Raw genomic sequence first — 18,213 nt, 5'->3', positions numbered from 1 at the left:
TCATCCCGAGTTATTGTCTTTTTTTTGGTGTGGACTTCACACCAGTTATTAACTGCTCACACGTGCCCCGGGTACACAGTCTAGCATGACCTTCTCGCTAGCACGGTCCAAAATTAGTTGAAACCGGATACGAACGATCCCGCGGGCGGCAAAATCTCCCACCTCCTTCTAAAATTTCCGCCACCTTAGTCTTTAGCATGCGAAATCCCCCTTTTGTCCTTGGTGCACGGAGACCAACAGTTACAATACCACCCTCATCTACATGATAGGTCGGGGCTGCTTTGGTAACTTCCGGTTCCCCCCCTACACGGAACCCCCATTTCCTCCCCCCCCCTCCCGCAAAAATGACTAACTGCACAGCACTAGAGCATCTTACATCACGACGTACGTACTTCATCGCCCTTTCTCCCCTCCCCTCTCGAAACCCTAGACTGCTCATCCACCGGCGTACCATAGCCCATTCACTGCCAGCAGCGTCCACCTCGCCGGATCTGCTTTTGCGGCCGCATCTACCCCTCCCACCTCCCCTAGAAACAAGTAGACTGCTCATCCAGCACTGTACCACAGCCCATTCAGTGCCGGCCTTGTCCGCGGCGCCGGATCTGCTTCGCCGGTACTCTCGTCAACCGCCGCACATCTGCAGCGGCTCATTCGTACTCCCCACTGGAGACGCTTCGTCCACACCCCCCGGAGCCGCCCCACCGATGACCCCGTCGACGGCCTCTGATCCTCTTTGCCGACACCTTCCTCAACCCTACCGGAGCTGCTTCGCCAACACCTTCCTCAACCCTACCGGAGCCGCTTCGCCGACACCATCGTCAACCCTACTGGAGTAGCTTTGCCTATACCATTCTCATCCCTATCGGGGCTGCTTTGCAAACTCACAAGTCCATGGCCTCAGATCCGCTTCCTCGCACCCTCATCCAACCTACCGGAGCAGCTTCTGACGCCACATCCACGGCCGCAGATCCGCATCGTCGACACCACCCTTAACCCAACCACCGGAGCAACTTCTGACGCCCCATCCACGGCCGCAGATCCGCATCGTCGACACCATCCTTAACCCAACCACCAGAGCAGCTTCTGACGCCCCGTCCACCGTCGCAGATCCGCTCCGTCGACACCATCCTTAACCCAACCACCGGAGCATCTTCACCTACGCCCTCGTCCACGGCCACAGATCCGCTTCGCCCACACCGTAGTCCACCCTACCGGAGCCGCTCCACAAACACCCTACTCGACGGTTCTAGATCGCCTTACCGAACCCCGATAGCCAGCGCAGCGTCATCACCCTTGACGTTTCTAACCTGATTCCCACCGTCTGGAGAGATGCCAAGCAACCGCTGAGGGAGTCCTGGATTAGGGGGTATCCGGATAGCCGGACTGTATACATCGTCCGGACTATTGAAGCGTGAAGACACAAGACTCAAGACTTCGGCCCGTGTCCGGATGGGACACTCCTTTGCGTGGAAGACAAGCTTGGCGATCCGGATATTATGTTCCTTCCTTGTAACTGACTCCATGTAAACTCTAGCTCTCCGGTGTCTATATAAACCGGAGAGGATGGTCCTTAGAAGGCCGATCACAATTACAATCATACCATCATAGGCTAGCTCTTAGGGTTTAGCCTCTACGATCTCGTGGTAGATCTACTCTTGTACTACTCATATCTGCAATATTAATCAAGCAGGAAGTAGGGTTTTACCTCCATCAAGAGGGCCCGAACTTGGGTAAACATTGTGTCCCTTGCTTCCTGTTACCATCAGCCTAAGACGCACAGATCGGGACCCCCTACCCGAGATCCGCCGGTTTTGACACCGACATTGGTGCTTTCATTGAGAGTTCCTCTGTGTCGTCACTTGAAGGCTTGATGGCGTCTTCAATCGTCAACAACACAGTCCAGGGTGAGACTTTTCTCCCCGGACAGATCTTTGTGTTCGGCAGCTTCGCACTGCGGGCCAATTCACTTGGTCATCTGGAGCAGATCGACAGCTACGCCCCTGGCCACCAGATCAGGTTCGGAAGCTTGAACTACTCGGCGGATATTCGCGGAGACTTGATCTTCGACGGATTCGGTCCTGTGCCAGGAGAGCCGGATAGTCACGACGAGCATGGCCTAGACCTGTTGTCCGACAATGCTCGGAACATCATCCCTGCAATAGCCCCGGATCTAAACCCGGAACAGGTTGCATTGCCCGAGGACGGAGGGATGGACCCCGCCCCGCAGGCCGCACGCTCATCGGTGGTGGAGTCGAACACAGGTCACATCTCTGTGGAGACCTATATCCCCGGACCCCCGGACTCGTATCCGGTCGTTGGTCCCCGTCCGCTCACTCTTGAGTCAGCCGAGCCAGGTTGGGCTCCGGTAATGGAGTTTACCGCTGCAGACATCTTTCAGCACTCGCCCTTTGGCGACATGCTGAACTCATTAAAGTCTCTCTCTTTGTTAGGAGGCTCTGGGCCGAACTATGTCCGGCTCGAGTGGGAAGCAGGCGATGAAGGAATTCGCTGCCCACCCACCACCCATTTCATTGCCACAATCGATGATTTAACCGGCGTGCTTGACTTCGACTTCGAAGACATCGGCAGTATGGACGATGATGCAGAAGACGTACAGGAGCCACCGCTCAAAGGGCGGTGGATAGCCACCCCTTTATACGATATACATATGGCGGACACTCCAGAAGAAACCAATGGCGACGAGGCCGTAGAGGATAACCCCTCAGGAGAAAAAGCAAACCATGGGCGCCCTCGGCGTCGCTCCAAGCCCTTCCACATCAATACCAGCCCCAGAGGTGGAATCAGCCCGGATGGTGCCGAAGAGGAATACAGCCCCGATCAGCCTACCTTCAAGCAGGCCGGACTGGCTACGGTGTGATACTTGGAGAGGGACGACTATACACCCCCCTCTGAAGACGAGGTAAGCCTCGGCAATGACGAATTCGGCGTGCCTGAAGACCCAGTGGAACAAGTTTGCTTTAAGAGATGACCCATAGCCACGGCAAAGAGTCTGCGAAGGAAGCAAGAGCAGCTTCAAGCTGACCGAGATTTGCTAGCAGATAGGTGGACCAAGATCCTGGCCGCCGAAACGTACGGATTTGACCGCCCTAGTAAAGGGCATACGAGGCACAACTGGCTACCTCAACCTAAGAAGCCAAACCAAAGGCACACAATTCGACGTCCACACACCACCACGGTCCAGGACAGCAAAAAGGATACACAAAGAGGAATCCTAAAGCCTCGGCGCAATGGTCATAAACGTCAAGCCAAGGAAACTGGCGCCAAGTCAAGCAACCCCCAGTCCGGTCAACGGACAAAGAACAGCTCAAGCCTATTCGGCCCGAGCCACATACTTGATCAACCATGTGCAATTCATGGTACTTCTAGAAGGACGGCAAAGCATACCAATGGAGAATGCCAGATCTTCAAAACAAAGCGACCGGTTGTGTGCCGGAAACAATGAAGGGAGGTGTCTAGTCAAAAAGACCCCCCAGGGCACAAACAGTACGGCCCATCGCCCACCTATCATACAAACCACGACAATTCAATTGTCGTACCCCCAGACCTAGTGGTCCAGGGGCTCCATAACACATCCCTTCATTGGCATTAAATTCAATAACACCTTCTACAAGATGTCAGGCGCAAAGGCCAAGTTCATTGGCCCACCGCTCTAACGGTTATCCTCAGATAACCAAAAAACGCCACATCATCGGCGCATTCCCCTCATACGGTAACTCACCGTCTTCTAATGGGATGAACTACGCTGACTAGATTCCATGTGGTAGGCCATAAGGGCAAAACCAGTGATATACTCACGCCTACGTACAAGTCCAAACCCCGCCACTAGAGCGGAAATCATACAGCTGCCGGAGTAACAAGTCGTGCATACCTATCAATATTTTGATATAACAGCCAACTATTCGGACACCAACTGAGGAGTCTGGGCTAATTCTCGGAATAGCGGCTGGGGTCACCAGGGTCCGATTAGGAACCTCTAGACCAACCATAGGAGGACGCTCGGCTGCCTCCAAGCATTTACCTTCACAAACTAACTTTTATGCAGAACAGGACTGGCGGCATGGACTCGGCCGGACACACAAGGACAGGACCATGCAGGTAGATGGCAGTTCAGATTCATTTTCGATCCATTCACAGCCCCCTCTAGTCCGGCCATCGCAGGTTCCGCCAAAAACCATCCCTTTTTCATAATAATAAATGCACTCATATGCATAGACATATCATCCTACTGCATTGCGTAGACTTAAATAACATGCACCGGCCGTCGTTTATCATCGACGCCACTTTGCCACAATACGGCAGCCACGCTTCGTGTTACGCCTGGTTATGCCAGGGGCTGCACAATGCGGCAACAAAGTCCGACCACCTTCTCGGTCGCTCGGCACCCCGAACTTATAGCACTATATGCATCAGCTCCGAATCATGTCTTGGGTCATTGGTTGGGTTTGCCCGGCTCCCATGTTTTGGTACCTTACTTCTGTTTCGTCGGCTAAGGTAGCGCTGGGAGAACTACTGCGATTGTGTCCCGGTTCAGCCGGACGAGAGCCTCAGTAGAGAAAGCCGAAAACCGACTGTCATGATGCTGCGAGAGCCGGTCAGCTATTCGAGAGGTTGTAAAATCCTTAAAGATTTATTCCGCATAATGCCACTATAAAATGCATCTTGCGACGGATCGGTCTTCCGATCAGGTGCCAATAGAGCCCCTAGTCTGGCCTTCCCAACACTAGGGGCTGCGCCGACCATACTCGAATTCCCATGGCTAAGTGAGAGTAGTAAAGCCCTATAGTCTGATTGCCTGGTTCGTGGTGTGAAACACCTCCTTATATGGACCCAATCATGGGATAAAGAGTGTTCAGAAATACCCCGAACACCCCCGTACTTCTCATGTGGGGGCTAAAGCCGATGACTAGCCAACTCTCAGAATTTACATACAATAAACAGCCGCAAAGGAAGAACATATGTTCAAACAAAACAGGCAACATATAATAATAGTGCCATTATCCCATATTACAAACATTGGCAAGAATGCCCTTAGGGAAATATAATGTCTTTGGTGCACTTATCCGCCGCCAGGCGGGCACCCTTCATTACACCTTCATAATACAGTTCGGGCTTGCGATGCTCCTTACCCTCCGGCGGCCCCTCAGTTATCAGCTTCTCCGCATCAAGCTTCCTCCAATGCACTTTCGCATGAGCAAGCGCCATGCGAGCACCTTCTATACATACTGATCGCTTGATAGTATCAAGCCGAGGACAGGCGCCCACAATCCGCTTCACGAGTCCGAAGTAACTTCTTGGAATTGGCTCTACAGGCCACAGCCGGATAATCAAGTCCTTCATGGCTAGTTCGGCCGCCTGGTGCAGTTTGACCAGCTGCTTCAGCTGATCGATAAAAGGCACCGGATAGTTCGGCGCCAGATACTGCGACCAGAAGTTCCTCTCCGCAGACTCGCCCTCCTCGGTCCGGTAAAATTGGGCAGCATCTGATATGCTGCGAGGAAGATCTGCAAACGCCCCTGCAAAATCAAGAATTCAGCTTGCGCTTAGAGTTCTCCGCACTATAACATAATAATGGCCATAGATACAATAGGCCTTACCAGCCGCAACTTTCCAGGCCTCCCGAATGTCCCGTACAGCACCTCGGGCTTCTGCTCGAGCATCTTCTGCGGCTTGAAGAGCTTGGGCGAGTTCGGATTCTTTCCCTACTATACTCTGCTCCAAGCTCTCGCTTTTCGTCACAGCCTCCTGGAGCTTCCGCTCAGCTGTAACGACACTGGCCTCATGTTTTTCGCGAAGCACCTGTTCGGCGGCAGCCTTCTCACGGGCATCAGTCGCTACCTTTTTCAGCGCCTCATATTCGGCACTCGCTCATAGGGTGTATGACATAAATACTTTTCAATAAGCACACTTATTCATTTGTGCCCAATTCAAGACAATGTTTAAACATACCTTGATTCTCTTCTAATTTCTTCTTCACACGGCCAAGTTTTTCTTCGGCCTGTTCCAGGCTCTGCTTCAGTTCGGACACTTCCGCATCATGAGCGGCAGTCCTCTCCGCAGACGCCTGTTTTGAAACAAATGGGTATACATCATTAAATAAAGGTTCCCATTACAATAGAGGGTTTGATCCCCTGCCCGGCTCTCTTTTGCCGGACAGTGTATCAGGGGCTACTCCTCATATCATGATGATTCCTTAAAGGTTCCTTAGAAACCATACGTCAAAAGCCTTTATAAGGCCAAGACAGGGCTCATTCAGCCCGCTTTCGGCAGCCTGAATCTTTCCAACCACCGTACCCATAAGGGTCCGATGTTCATCGACGACGGACGCGTTCCTTAACGCTGTCAATAGACCACCCGGCAGCTCTGCGTAGATAGAGGTTGCCGGCAGAGTAGTCAAACCTCCCTCCATGGAAGGTGGCCGCTCGCCCGATCCTGGGGCCCTAGAGGCCTCCCAAAACTTATCCGGCTCTAAGTCTCTTTGAGACAACACCTCAATGTCGCGCCCGGACTTCGGAAAACGAGTCCTCGGAGGCGTCTTGCTTGCCACAGCATTCGAGCTCAATGAATCCTCCGATGAGCACTGTCCGGCAGGAGACCTCGCCGGGTTGTATGAGATGTGGTGACAATTAAAACTACTATGCCCAAACGACCCTGGATACATAGGCGTATTTGGATTTCGGTTACTTATGATTTTCCCACGGGATGGGCCTCAGGATCCCACTCCGAGCTGTTATCGGCAGCCGGGCTGGATGCCTCTGGAGGGGAACCTCGCCCCCTCTTGGGCGATTCGGCCTCCAGGGACGGGGAAGCTGCATGCTTCTTCCCGCTTGTAGAGCGGGGCTCGTCCTCCTCTGCTTCCTCCTCTTCATCTTCGGAAGAAGGAGCATCGCTGGAGCCTTCAGATATGGCGTCCGAAGCCTTGCGACAATGGAGGCCACTCCAGGTCTTCTTGACCTTCTTGGAGGCCTCCTTCTTGGGTGCCTTGTAAGGCGCAGGGACCAGCATCTTCGTTAGAAGAGGTCCGGCCGGTTCCTCCGGCAGTGGGGCCGGACATTGTGTCCACTCCACCTTCTTTATCCATCCATGAGGTCACGACGAGACACGATTAGAATTTTCCCTCAGGACATGCCAACTGAAGCATGGATGGACAGGGCATGGCTGCAACTTACTGGGCTTGGAGAATGGGATAATTGATACCCCTGATCCTCGGTGGAATCCGGCCATTTGCCGGACTTGAAGAGCACCTTCCAGATATCCTCGTGGGAGCAATCGTAGAGCTCCCGGAGGGTTTGGTGCTCGGCTGGGTCGAACTCTCACAAAGTGCAGGCTCGACGCTGGCAAGGGAGAACTAGGCGAACTAGCATCACCTGGACCACGTCAACAAGTTTGACGTCCTTGTTAACCATACTTTGAACGCGCGTCTGGAGCAGTGACACCTCATCGAACGAGCACAAGTTTGGGCCCTTCTTGGGCCAGGACGTGAGCCGCAGTGGAGCTCCGGATCTGAACTCAGGAGCTGCGGCCCACTTTTTGTCGAGTGGTTCGGTGATATAAAACCACTGCTGCTGCCACTCCTTGATGGAGTCGTTGAAGGTGCCCTTCGGCCAAACTACCTTGGGCATCTTGCTCACCATGGCGCCGCCGCACTCGGCGTGTTTGCCACTCAACACCTTGGGCTTCACATTCAAAATCTTCAGCCACAGGACGAACTGAGGCGGAATCCAGAGGAAGGCCTCGCATGCGACGATGAATGTCGAGATATTGAGAAAAGAGTTGGGGGAAAGATCATGAAAATCAACCCCATAGTAATACATGACTCCACGTACAAATGGGTGGAGGGGAAACCCGAGCCCACGTACAAAATGGGTAAGGAACACAACTCTCTCGTGAGGCTCTGGAGTAGGGACAACCTGTCCCGCCGGTGGGAGACGGTGGCCAATCTTCTTAGCCAGATACCCGGCTTCCCGGAGCCTCTTGATATCCTTCTCAAGGACGGTAGAGGCCATCCATTTGCCTCCTGCTCTGGATCTGGACATCTTTGGAAAACCTCTCTTCGATGGAGAAGTAGAGCGCTTGGGCGTTAGGGCTCGAGCAGAGGAGAAGGCGTGGGTAAAAGAGGAAGAGACCTTGTCTCTTTATAAGAGAAGGTAACAGCTTTTTGCGCCTCCCCACTTGCCTGGTGGAACCCGCTCACCTCCCACTCGCCGTGATTAGCGGTGCGGTTGGATTACCCGTACTCGTATTGATGAGAATCCCATGATAAGGGGACACAATCTTCGCTTCGACAAGACGTGCTAAGGAAACCGCCTCGCAATATACGCTGAGGTTGGGCGTGGGAAAACGGCTCGACCGTAATGGCGTATCGCATCGTCTAAAAAGTTGGCAGCTGAAGTATCATTCTCTCTACGGTAGTATGTGAAGATCATTTTGCAGATCCGGACATGGCCTACGTGTTCGATAGTAACCTTGGAGTATTCGGAGAAGGAACCCACCTTGCAATGCCGAAGACAAGACTGCGCGCCGGACTCATCGTCATTGAAGCCTGGTTCAGGTGCTACTGAGGGAGTCCTGGATTAGGGGTATCCGGACAGCCGGACTGTATACATCGTCTGGACTATTGAAGCGTGAAGACACAAGACTCAAGACTTCGGCCCGTGTCCGGATGGGACTCTCCTTTGCGTGGAAGACAAGCTTGGCGATCTGGATATTATGTTCCTTCCTTGTAACCGACTCCATGTAAACCCTAGCTCTCCGCTGTCTATATAAACCGGAGAGGATGGTCCTTAGAAGGCCGATCACAATTACAATCATACCATCATAGGCTAGCTCTTAGGGTTTAGCCTCTATGATCTCATGGTAGATCTACTCTTGTACTACTCATATCTTCAATATTAATCAAGCAGGAAGTAGGGTTTTACCTCCATCAAGAGGGCCTGAACCTGGGTAAACATTGTGTCCCTTGCTTCCTGCTACCATCAGCCTAAGACGTTGTAACGCCCTCGATGCGGCTATATCTCCCACGTGTCAGAGCGCGACTTAGAGGCATAACCGCATTGAAAGCAGTGTCGCAAGTGAGGTAATCTTCGCACAACCCATGTAATACATAAAGGAATAGATACATAGTTGGCTTACAGTCACCACTTCACACAATACATAAATAAACATCCATCAAGAAGACATGACATAGAAGCTATACATGGCAAGAAATAACATCATAGCATACCCGGACCAACTACAACAACCTCGGCCAAATTGAATAACATGTAAACAATCTGCCAGGAAACAATTTGAAGAAAAAGTAGAGCACGAAAATGACATGCTAGACTACTCCGTAATTGCAACTAGGACCATCGATGGATAGAGCAGAACAATGTTTTCAAAATACCCTTACTGAAGTATCTCAAATTATGCATGGATCTCTCTGTAGCAACATGTTTACATGGCAATAAAATTACAGCAGAACGGGAACTAAAAACAGCGTAACACGAAGCCTAGTTTGCATGCTTGTGCTAGTCACCACATTGCTCAAAAAAATACATGGTAAGCACCTCTGTAAAGAAGACATAGCCTAGTTCAAAACACATTTAGGGATCAACCCCATAGGATGCACACATCAATCATGGCAAAAATGACAAAAGAGCTCATGCTGATAAGATTCTGAAACTAACGATATGAAGCACTCTTCCAACAGCATTTCGGTCACGAGAAGGCCCACGGCGGACCTCGCGGGCCGGCGGCGCGGGGGCGCGGCGGAGGCCACGTGGCAGCCGCGGATTGGCTGCGGGCGCGGCAGCGGACGCGTCCGGCGCCGTCCGGACGTGTCCGGCGCGGGGAGAGGAGCGGGGAGCTAGGGTTAGGGTGGTTTTGACCCGGGATTTCGGGGGAGAGGGTGTTTTTATAGGTAGAAGGAGCTAGGAAGCTCCAAATGGGGTGTAGTTTTCGCGCACACGATCGTGATCGAACGACCGAGAGCATGGAGGGGAGTTAGATGGGTTATTGGGCTGTTTTGGAGGGGTGTTGGGCTGCAACTTAAAAGAGGCCTTTGCGGGAGTGCGGCTAACCGTTGGAGTATCAAACGAGCTCCAGATGACCCGAAACTTGACAGGTGGTCTACCGGTGCTATACCAGGGCCACTTGGCAAGGCTCGGTCCATTCCGAGAACGTTCAACACCCACACACAAAAAGAGACAAAACGGGGTGCGCCGATGCATGTATGAGTGTCGGATTGCAAAACGGACAATGGGGAAAATGCTCGGATGCATGAGACGAACACGTATGCAAATGAGATGCACATGATGACATGATATGAGATGCATGAGATGAATAAAATGCAAGAACAAAAGACAAAACCCAACCACGGAGGGAAAATCATATCACATAGCCGAAAATGGCAAGAGTTGGAGTTACAAATATGGAAAGTTACATCCGGGGTGTTACAACACTCCACCACTACAAGAGGATCTCGTCCCCAGATCTAGGACTGAAAGAACTCCGAATATTCGGAATGGAGGTGATCCTCGCGCTCCCAGGTGGCTTCTCGGTCGGAATGGTGTGACCACTTCACTTTCAGGAATTTGATTGACTTGTTGTGAGTCTTGCGCTCGGTCTCTTCAAGAATAGCAACGGGATGCTCATGATAAGAGAGATCTTCTTGGAGGTTGATCTCTTCGAAGTTGATAGTGCGCTCTGGAGTCTTGAAGCACTTGCGAAGCTGTGACACGTGAAACACATCGTGCATGTTTGCAAAGTTGGATGGAAGCTTAAGTTGATAGGCGAGATCGCCTCTTTTGCCAATGATCTTGAAAGGACCCACGTATCTAGGGGCAAGCTTCCCTTTGATACCGAAGCGACGAGTGCCTTTCATTGGAGAGCCACGGAGGTAGACATGGTCTCCGATTTCAAAAGCCAAATCACGGTGCTTGCTATCATAGTAACTCTTTTGTTGCGATTGCGCGGCTTTGAGATTCTCACGAATGACTTTGCACATTTCTTCGGCTTCTGTGATCAAGTCGTTGCCAAGAAGTTGGCGTTCACCTGTCTCAGACCAGTTGAGAGGAGTACGGCACTTTCTGCCATAGAGAATTTCGAATGGGGCCTTGCCCGAACTCGCTTGGAAGTTGTTGTTGTAAGAGAACTCGGCATATGGAAGACAATCTTCCCACTTCATACCGAAAGAGATGACACAAGCCCTGAGCATATCTTCAAGAATTTGATTGACTCGCTCGACTTGGCCACTTGTTTGAGGATGGAAAGTTGTGCTGAAACGAATGTTGGAACCCATGGCCGTCTGAAAAGAGTCCCAGAACTTGGAAGTGAAAATGCTTCCATGATCTGAAGATACCAATTGTGGAATGCCGTGCAAGGAGACAGTCCTGGAGGTGTATAACTCTGCCAGCTGAGCTGCTGTGATAGATTCTTTGATAGGAAGAAAATGAGCCACTTTGGTAAGCTTGTCAATGACAACGAAGATAGCATCATTTCCACGTTTGGACTTAGGAAAACCAGTCACGAAGTCCATCTCGATATGGTCAAACTTCCATTCCGGAATAGCAAGAGGTTGGAGGAGACCAGCTGGTCGTTGGTGTTCTGCTTTCACTCTTCTGCAGACATCACATTCATTCACGAATTGAGCAATCTCTTGCTTCATTCGAGTCCACTAATATGACTGCTTGAGGTCATGGTACATCTTTGTACTTCCAGGATGAAAGGATAGGAGGGAATTGTGTGCCTCATTCATGATGACTTTTCTCAGATCACCTTTTGGAACCACAATGCGATCCTCGAAGAAAAGAGTGTCTTTGTCATCCAAGCGATAGCACTTGTACTTGGGAATGCCCTTGTCAATACCACGTTTCACCTTCTTCACCATGGTATCCAGGAGTTGTGCCTCACGAATTTGATCTTCCAAAGTAGGAGAGACTATGAGGTTGGCAAGAAAGCCTTGAGGAACAACTTGAAGATTCAGCTTGCGGAAGGCTTCACAAAGATCCGGTTGAAACGGCTTGAGAATTAGACTGTTGCAATAAGCCTTTCTGCTCAGAGCATCTGCAATCACATTCGCCTTTCCAGGAGTATATTCGATACTCGGATTGTACTCCTGAATCATTTCGACCCATCGAGTCTACCTGAGGTTAAGGTTGGGTTGAGTGAAGATATACTTGAGACTCTTGTGACCGGTGAAAATGTCCACTTGCCTTCCCAATAAGAGATGTCTCCATGTTATCAATGCATGGACAACTGCCGCCAACTCAAGATCATGAGTGGGGTAGTTCTTTTCGTTGGGCTTCAACTAACGAGAGGTATAGGCCACAACTTTCTTCTCTTGCATCAACACAGCACCGAGACCTTGAAGGGAAGCATCATAGAATACTTCGAATGGCTTGGATTCATCAGGAGGAGTCAAAACAGGAGTTGTGACTAGCTTCTCTTTGAGGGTGTTGAAAGCGACGTCACACTCAGGCGTCCAGACATACTTGACATGCTTCTGGAGGAGGTTGGAAAGAGGCTTTGCAATCTTAGAGAAGTTCTCAACGAATCTTCGGCAATAGCTTGCAAGACCGAGAAAACTGCGGAGCTGCTTGACATTCTGAGGAGGTTCCCAATTCACAACTGCAGAAACCTTCGCCGGATTAACAGCAATTCCCTTGGTTGAGATGATATGGCCAAGGTAAAGAACTTCATCAAGCCAGAACTCACATTTGGAAAAGTTCGCATAGAATTGATGCTCTCTGAGCTTGTCAAGCACCAATCGCAAATGTTTGGCATGATCCTTCTTATTCTTGGAGAAGACCAAAATATCATCGAGATACACCAGAACAAATTCATTGGTGTAGGGGTTGAAGATAAAGTTCATCATGCGAGAGAACGTTGGAGGAGCATTGACAAGGCCGAAAGACATGACTCACTTGCGACATTGCTTTCAATGCGGTTATGCCACTAAGTCGTGCTTCGACACGTGGGAGATATAGCCGCATCAAGGGCGTTACAAGTTGGTATCAGAGCCAGGTTATCAACATGCTACAGGAACTTATAATAGCAAAATAAGACATGGCATGAATCTACTCAAAGCCTAGATCAAAAGTCCCTTACTGACCATAAGCCAAAAAGGACTAGAAAATATGATGGCACCCACGTAAACATAGCAAGTTTCGTTAACAGATTTCAGCAAACAAAGCATGGCATTGAAATAATTATGAAGGCACCTTCGTGAGCTCGATGCACTCACTACAGAGCTCCTCATGATAAACTAAGCATACATCCATCAAGAAGACATGACATAGAAGCTATACATGGCAAGAAATAACATCATAGCCTACCCGGACCAACTACAACAACCTCGGCCAAATTGAATAACATGTAAACAATCTGCCAGGAAACAATTTGAAGCAAAAGTAGAGCACGAAAATGACATGCTAGACTACTCCATAATTGCAACCAGGACCATGGATGGATAGAGAAAAACAATGTTTTCAAAATACCCTTACTGAAGTATCTCAAATTATGCATGGATCAATCTGTAGCAACATGTTTACATGGCAATAAAATTACAGCAGAACAGGAACTAAAAACAGCGTTAACACGAAGCCTAGTTTGCATGCTTGTGCTAGTCACCACATTGCTCACAAAAATACATGGTAAGCACCTCTGTAAAGAAGACATAGCCTAGTTAAAAACACATTTAGGGATCAACCCCATAGGATGCACACATCAATCATGGCAAAAATGACAAAAGAGCTCGTGCTGATAAGATTCTGAAACTAACGATATGAAGCACTCTTCCAACAGCATTTCGGGCGCGGGAAGGCCCACGGCGGACCTCGCGGGCCGGCGGCGCGGGGGCGCGGCGGAGGCCACGTGGCAGCCGCGGATTGGCTGCGGGCGCGGCGGCGGACGCGTCCGGCGCCGTCCGGACGTGTCCGGCGCGGGGAGAGGAGCGGGGAGCTAGGGTTAGGGTGGTTTTGACCCGGGATTTCGGGGGAGAGGGTGTTTTTATAGGTAGAAGGAGCTAGGAAGCTCCAAATGGGGTGTAGTTTTCGCCCACACGATCGTGATCGAACGACCGAGAGCATGGAGGGGAGTTAGATGGGTTATTGGGCTGTTTTGGAGAGGTGTTGGGCTGCAACTTAAAAGAGGCCTTTGCGGGAGTGCGGCTAACCGTTGGAGTATCAAACGAGCTCCAGATGACCCGAAACTTGACAGGTGGTCTACCGGTGCTATACCAGGGCCACTTGGCAAGGCTCGGTCCATTCCGAGAACGTTCAACACCCACACACAAAAAGAGACAAAAGGGGGTGCGCCGGTGCATGTATGAGTGTCGGATTGCGAAACGGACCATGGGGAAAATGCTCGGATGCATGAGACGAACACGTATGCAAATGAGATGCACATGATGACATGATATGAGATGTATGACATGAATAAAATGCAAGAACAAACGACAAAACCCAACCACGGAGGGAAAATCATATCACATAGCCGAAAATGGCAAGAGTTCGAGTTACAAATATGGAAAGTTACATCCGGGGTGTTACAACACTCCACCACTACAAGAGGATCTCGTCCCGAGATCTAGGACTGAAAGAACTCCGAATATTCGGAATGGAGGTGATCCTCACGCTCCCAGGTGGCTTCTCGGTCGGAATGGTGTGACCACTTCACTTTCAGGAATTTTATTGACTTGTTGCGAGTCTTGCGCTCGGTCTCTTCAAGAATAGCAACGGGATGCTCATGATAAGAGAGATCTTCTTGGAGGTCGATCTCTTCGAAGCTGATAGTGCGCTCAGGAGTCTTGAAGCACTTGCGAAGCTGTGACACGTGAAACACATCGTGCACGTTTGCAAAGTTGGATGGAAGCTCAAGTTGATAGGCGAGATCGCCTTTTTTGCCAATGATCTTCAAAGGACCCACGTATCTAGGGGCAAGCTTCCCTTTGATACCAAAGCGATGAGTGCCTTTCATTGGAGAGACACGGAGGTAGACATGGTCTCCGATTTCAAAAGCCAAATCACGGTTCTTGCTATCATAGTAACTCTTTTGTCGCGATTGCGCGGCTTTGAGATTCTCACGAATGACTTTGCACATTTCTTCAGCTTCTGTGATCAAGTCGTTGCCAAGAAGTTGGCGTTCACCTGTCTCAGACCAGTTGAGAGGAGTACGGCACTTTCTGCCATAGAGAATTTCGAATGGGGCCTTGCCCGAACTCGCTTGGAAGCTGTTGTTGTAAGAGAACTCGGCATATGGAAGACAATCTTCCCACTTCATACCGAAAGAGATGACACAAGCCCTGAGCATATCTTCAAGAATTTGATTGACTCGCTCGACTTGGCCACTTGTTTGAGGATGGAAAGCTGTGCTGAAACGAATGTTGGAACCCATGGCCGTCTGAAAAGAGTCCCAGAACCTGGAAGTGAAAATGCTTCCACGATCTGAAGATATCAATTGTGGAATGCCGTGCAAGGAGACAATCCTCGAGGTCTATAACTCTGCCAGCTGAGCTGCTGTGATAGATTCTTTGATAGGAAGAAAATGAGCCACTTTGGTAAGCTTGTCAATGACAACAAAGATAGCATCATTTCCACGTTTGGACTTAGGAAAACCAGTCACGAAGTCCATCTCGATATGGTCAAACTTCCATTCCGGAATAGCAAGAGGTTGGAGGAGACCAGCTGGTCGATGGTGTTCTGCTTTCACTCTTCTGCAGACATCACATTCATTCACGAATTGAGCAATCTCTCGCTTCATTCGAGTCCACCAATATGACTGCTTGAGGTCATGGTACATCTTTGTACTTCCAGGATGAATGGATAGGAGGGAATTGTGTGCCTCATTCATGATGACTTTTCTCAGATCACCTTTTGGAACCACAATGCGATCCTCGAAGAAAAGAGTGTCTTTGTCATCCAAGCGATAGCACTTGTACTTGGGAATGCCCTTGTCAATACCACGTTTCACCTTCTTCACCATGGTATCCAGGAGTTGTGCCTCACGAATTTGATCTTCCAAAGTAGGAGAGACTATGAGGTTGGCAAGAAAGCCTTGAGGAACAACTTGAAGATTCAGCTTGCGGAAGGCTTCACAAAGATCCAGTTGAAACGGCTTGAGAATTAGACTGTTGCAATAAGCCTTTCTGCTCAGAGCATCTGCAATCACATTCGCCTTGCCAGGAGTATATTCGATACTCGGATTGTACTCCTGAATCATTTCGACCCATCGAGTCTACCTGAGGTTAAGGTTGGGTTGAGTGAATATATACTTGAGACTCTTGTGACCGGTGAAAATGTCCACTTGCCTTCCCAATAAGAGATGTCTCCATGTTATCAATGCATGGACAACTGCCGCCAACTCAAGATCATGAGTGGGGTAGTTCTTTTCATTGGGCTTCAACTGACGAGAGGTATAGGCCACAACTTTCTTCTCTTGCATCAACACAGCACCGAGACCTTGAAGGGAAGCATCACAGAATACTTCGAATGGCTTGGATTCATCAGGAGGAGTCAAAATAGGAGCTGTGACTAGCTTCTCTTTGAGGGTGTTGAAAGCGACGTCACACTCAGGCGTCCAGACATACTTGACATGCTTCTGGAGGAGGTTGGAAAGAGGCTTTGCAATCTTAGAGAAGTTCTCAACGAATCTTCGGCAATAGCTTGCAAGACCGAGAAAACTGCGGAGCTGCTTGACATTCTGAGGAGGTTCCCAATTCACAACTGCAGAAACCTTCGCCGGATTAACAGCAATTCCCTTGGCGGAGATGATATGGCCAAGGTAAAGAACTTCATCAAGCCAGAACTCACATTTGGAAAAGTTCGCATAGAATTGATGCTCTCTGAGCTTGTCAAGCACCAATCGCAAATGTTTGGCATGATCCTTCTTATTCTTGGAGAAGACCAAAATATCATCGAGATACACCAGAACAAATTCATTGGTGTAGGGGTTGAAGATAAAGTTCATCATGCGAGAGAACGTTGGAGGAGCATTGACAAGGCCGAAAGACATGACTCACTTGCGACATTGCTTTCAATGCGGTTATGCCTCTAAGTCGTGCTTCGACACGTGGGAGATATAGCCGCATCAAGGGCGTTACAAGTTGGTATCAGAGCCAGGTTATCAACATGCTACAGGAACTTATAATAGCAAAATAAGACATGGCATGAATCTACTCAAAGCCTAGATCAAAAGTCCCTTACTGACCATAAGCCAAAAAGGACTAGAAAATATGATGGCACCCACGTAAACATAGCAAGTTTCGTTAACAGATTTCAGCAAACAAAGCATGGCATTGAAATAATTATGAAGGCACCTTCGTGAGCTCGATGCACTCACTACAGAGCTCCTCATGATAAACTAAGCATACATCCATCAAGAAGACATGACATAGAAGCTATACATGGCAAGAAATAACATCATAGCATACCCGGACCAACTACAACAACCTCGGCCAAATTGAATAACATGTAAACAATCTGCCAGGAAACAATTTGAAGCAAAAGTAGAGCACGAAAATGACATGCTAGACTACTCCATAATTGCAACCAGGACCATGGTTAGATATAGCAAAACAATATTTTCAAAATACTCTTACTGAAGTATCTCAAATTATGCATGGATCTCTCTGTAGCAACATGTTTACATGGCAATAAAATTACAGCAGAACAGGAACTAAAAACAGCGTTAACACGAAGCCTAGTTTGCATGCTTGTGCTAGTCACCACATTGCTCACAAAAATACATGGTAAGCACCTCTGTAAAGAAGACATAGCCTAGTTCAAAACACATTTAGGGATCAACCCCATAGGATGCACACATCAATCATGGCAAAAATGACAAAAGAGCTCGTGCTGATAAGATTCTGAAACTAACGATAAGAAGCACACTTCCAACAGCATTTCAGGCATCAAGATGACATCAAATGCAAATGATGCAATGGAATGAAATGATTTACTCTTCGAGACAAACAATTTGACATATTACACGCATGAAACGGAGCTATGGATGCGAAGATGTGATGCAATGAACATGCGATGATTTTTACTGCAGAAAAAGACTTAGTTGAATTTCGGGGAAAAAATCAACTGGATCTGGAGATCACCGAAGATCGCGGTTCGCCGGAGCAGGGGCGTCGCCGGAGCTTGGGAAGCCGGAGGACGGGCGAAGAGGGGCCGGGGCGGACGGATCCGGCCGGATCCGGCGCCGGCGCCG

Source organism: Triticum dicoccoides, chromosome 5B (genome assembly GCF_002162155.2).
Source record: "Triticum dicoccoides isolate Atlit2015 ecotype Zavitan chromosome 5B, WEW_v2.0, whole genome shotgun sequence".
NCBI lineage: Eukaryota > Viridiplantae > Streptophyta > Magnoliopsida > Poales > Poaceae > Triticum > Triticum dicoccoides.
Note: the sequence above shows the minus strand (reverse complement) of the source record.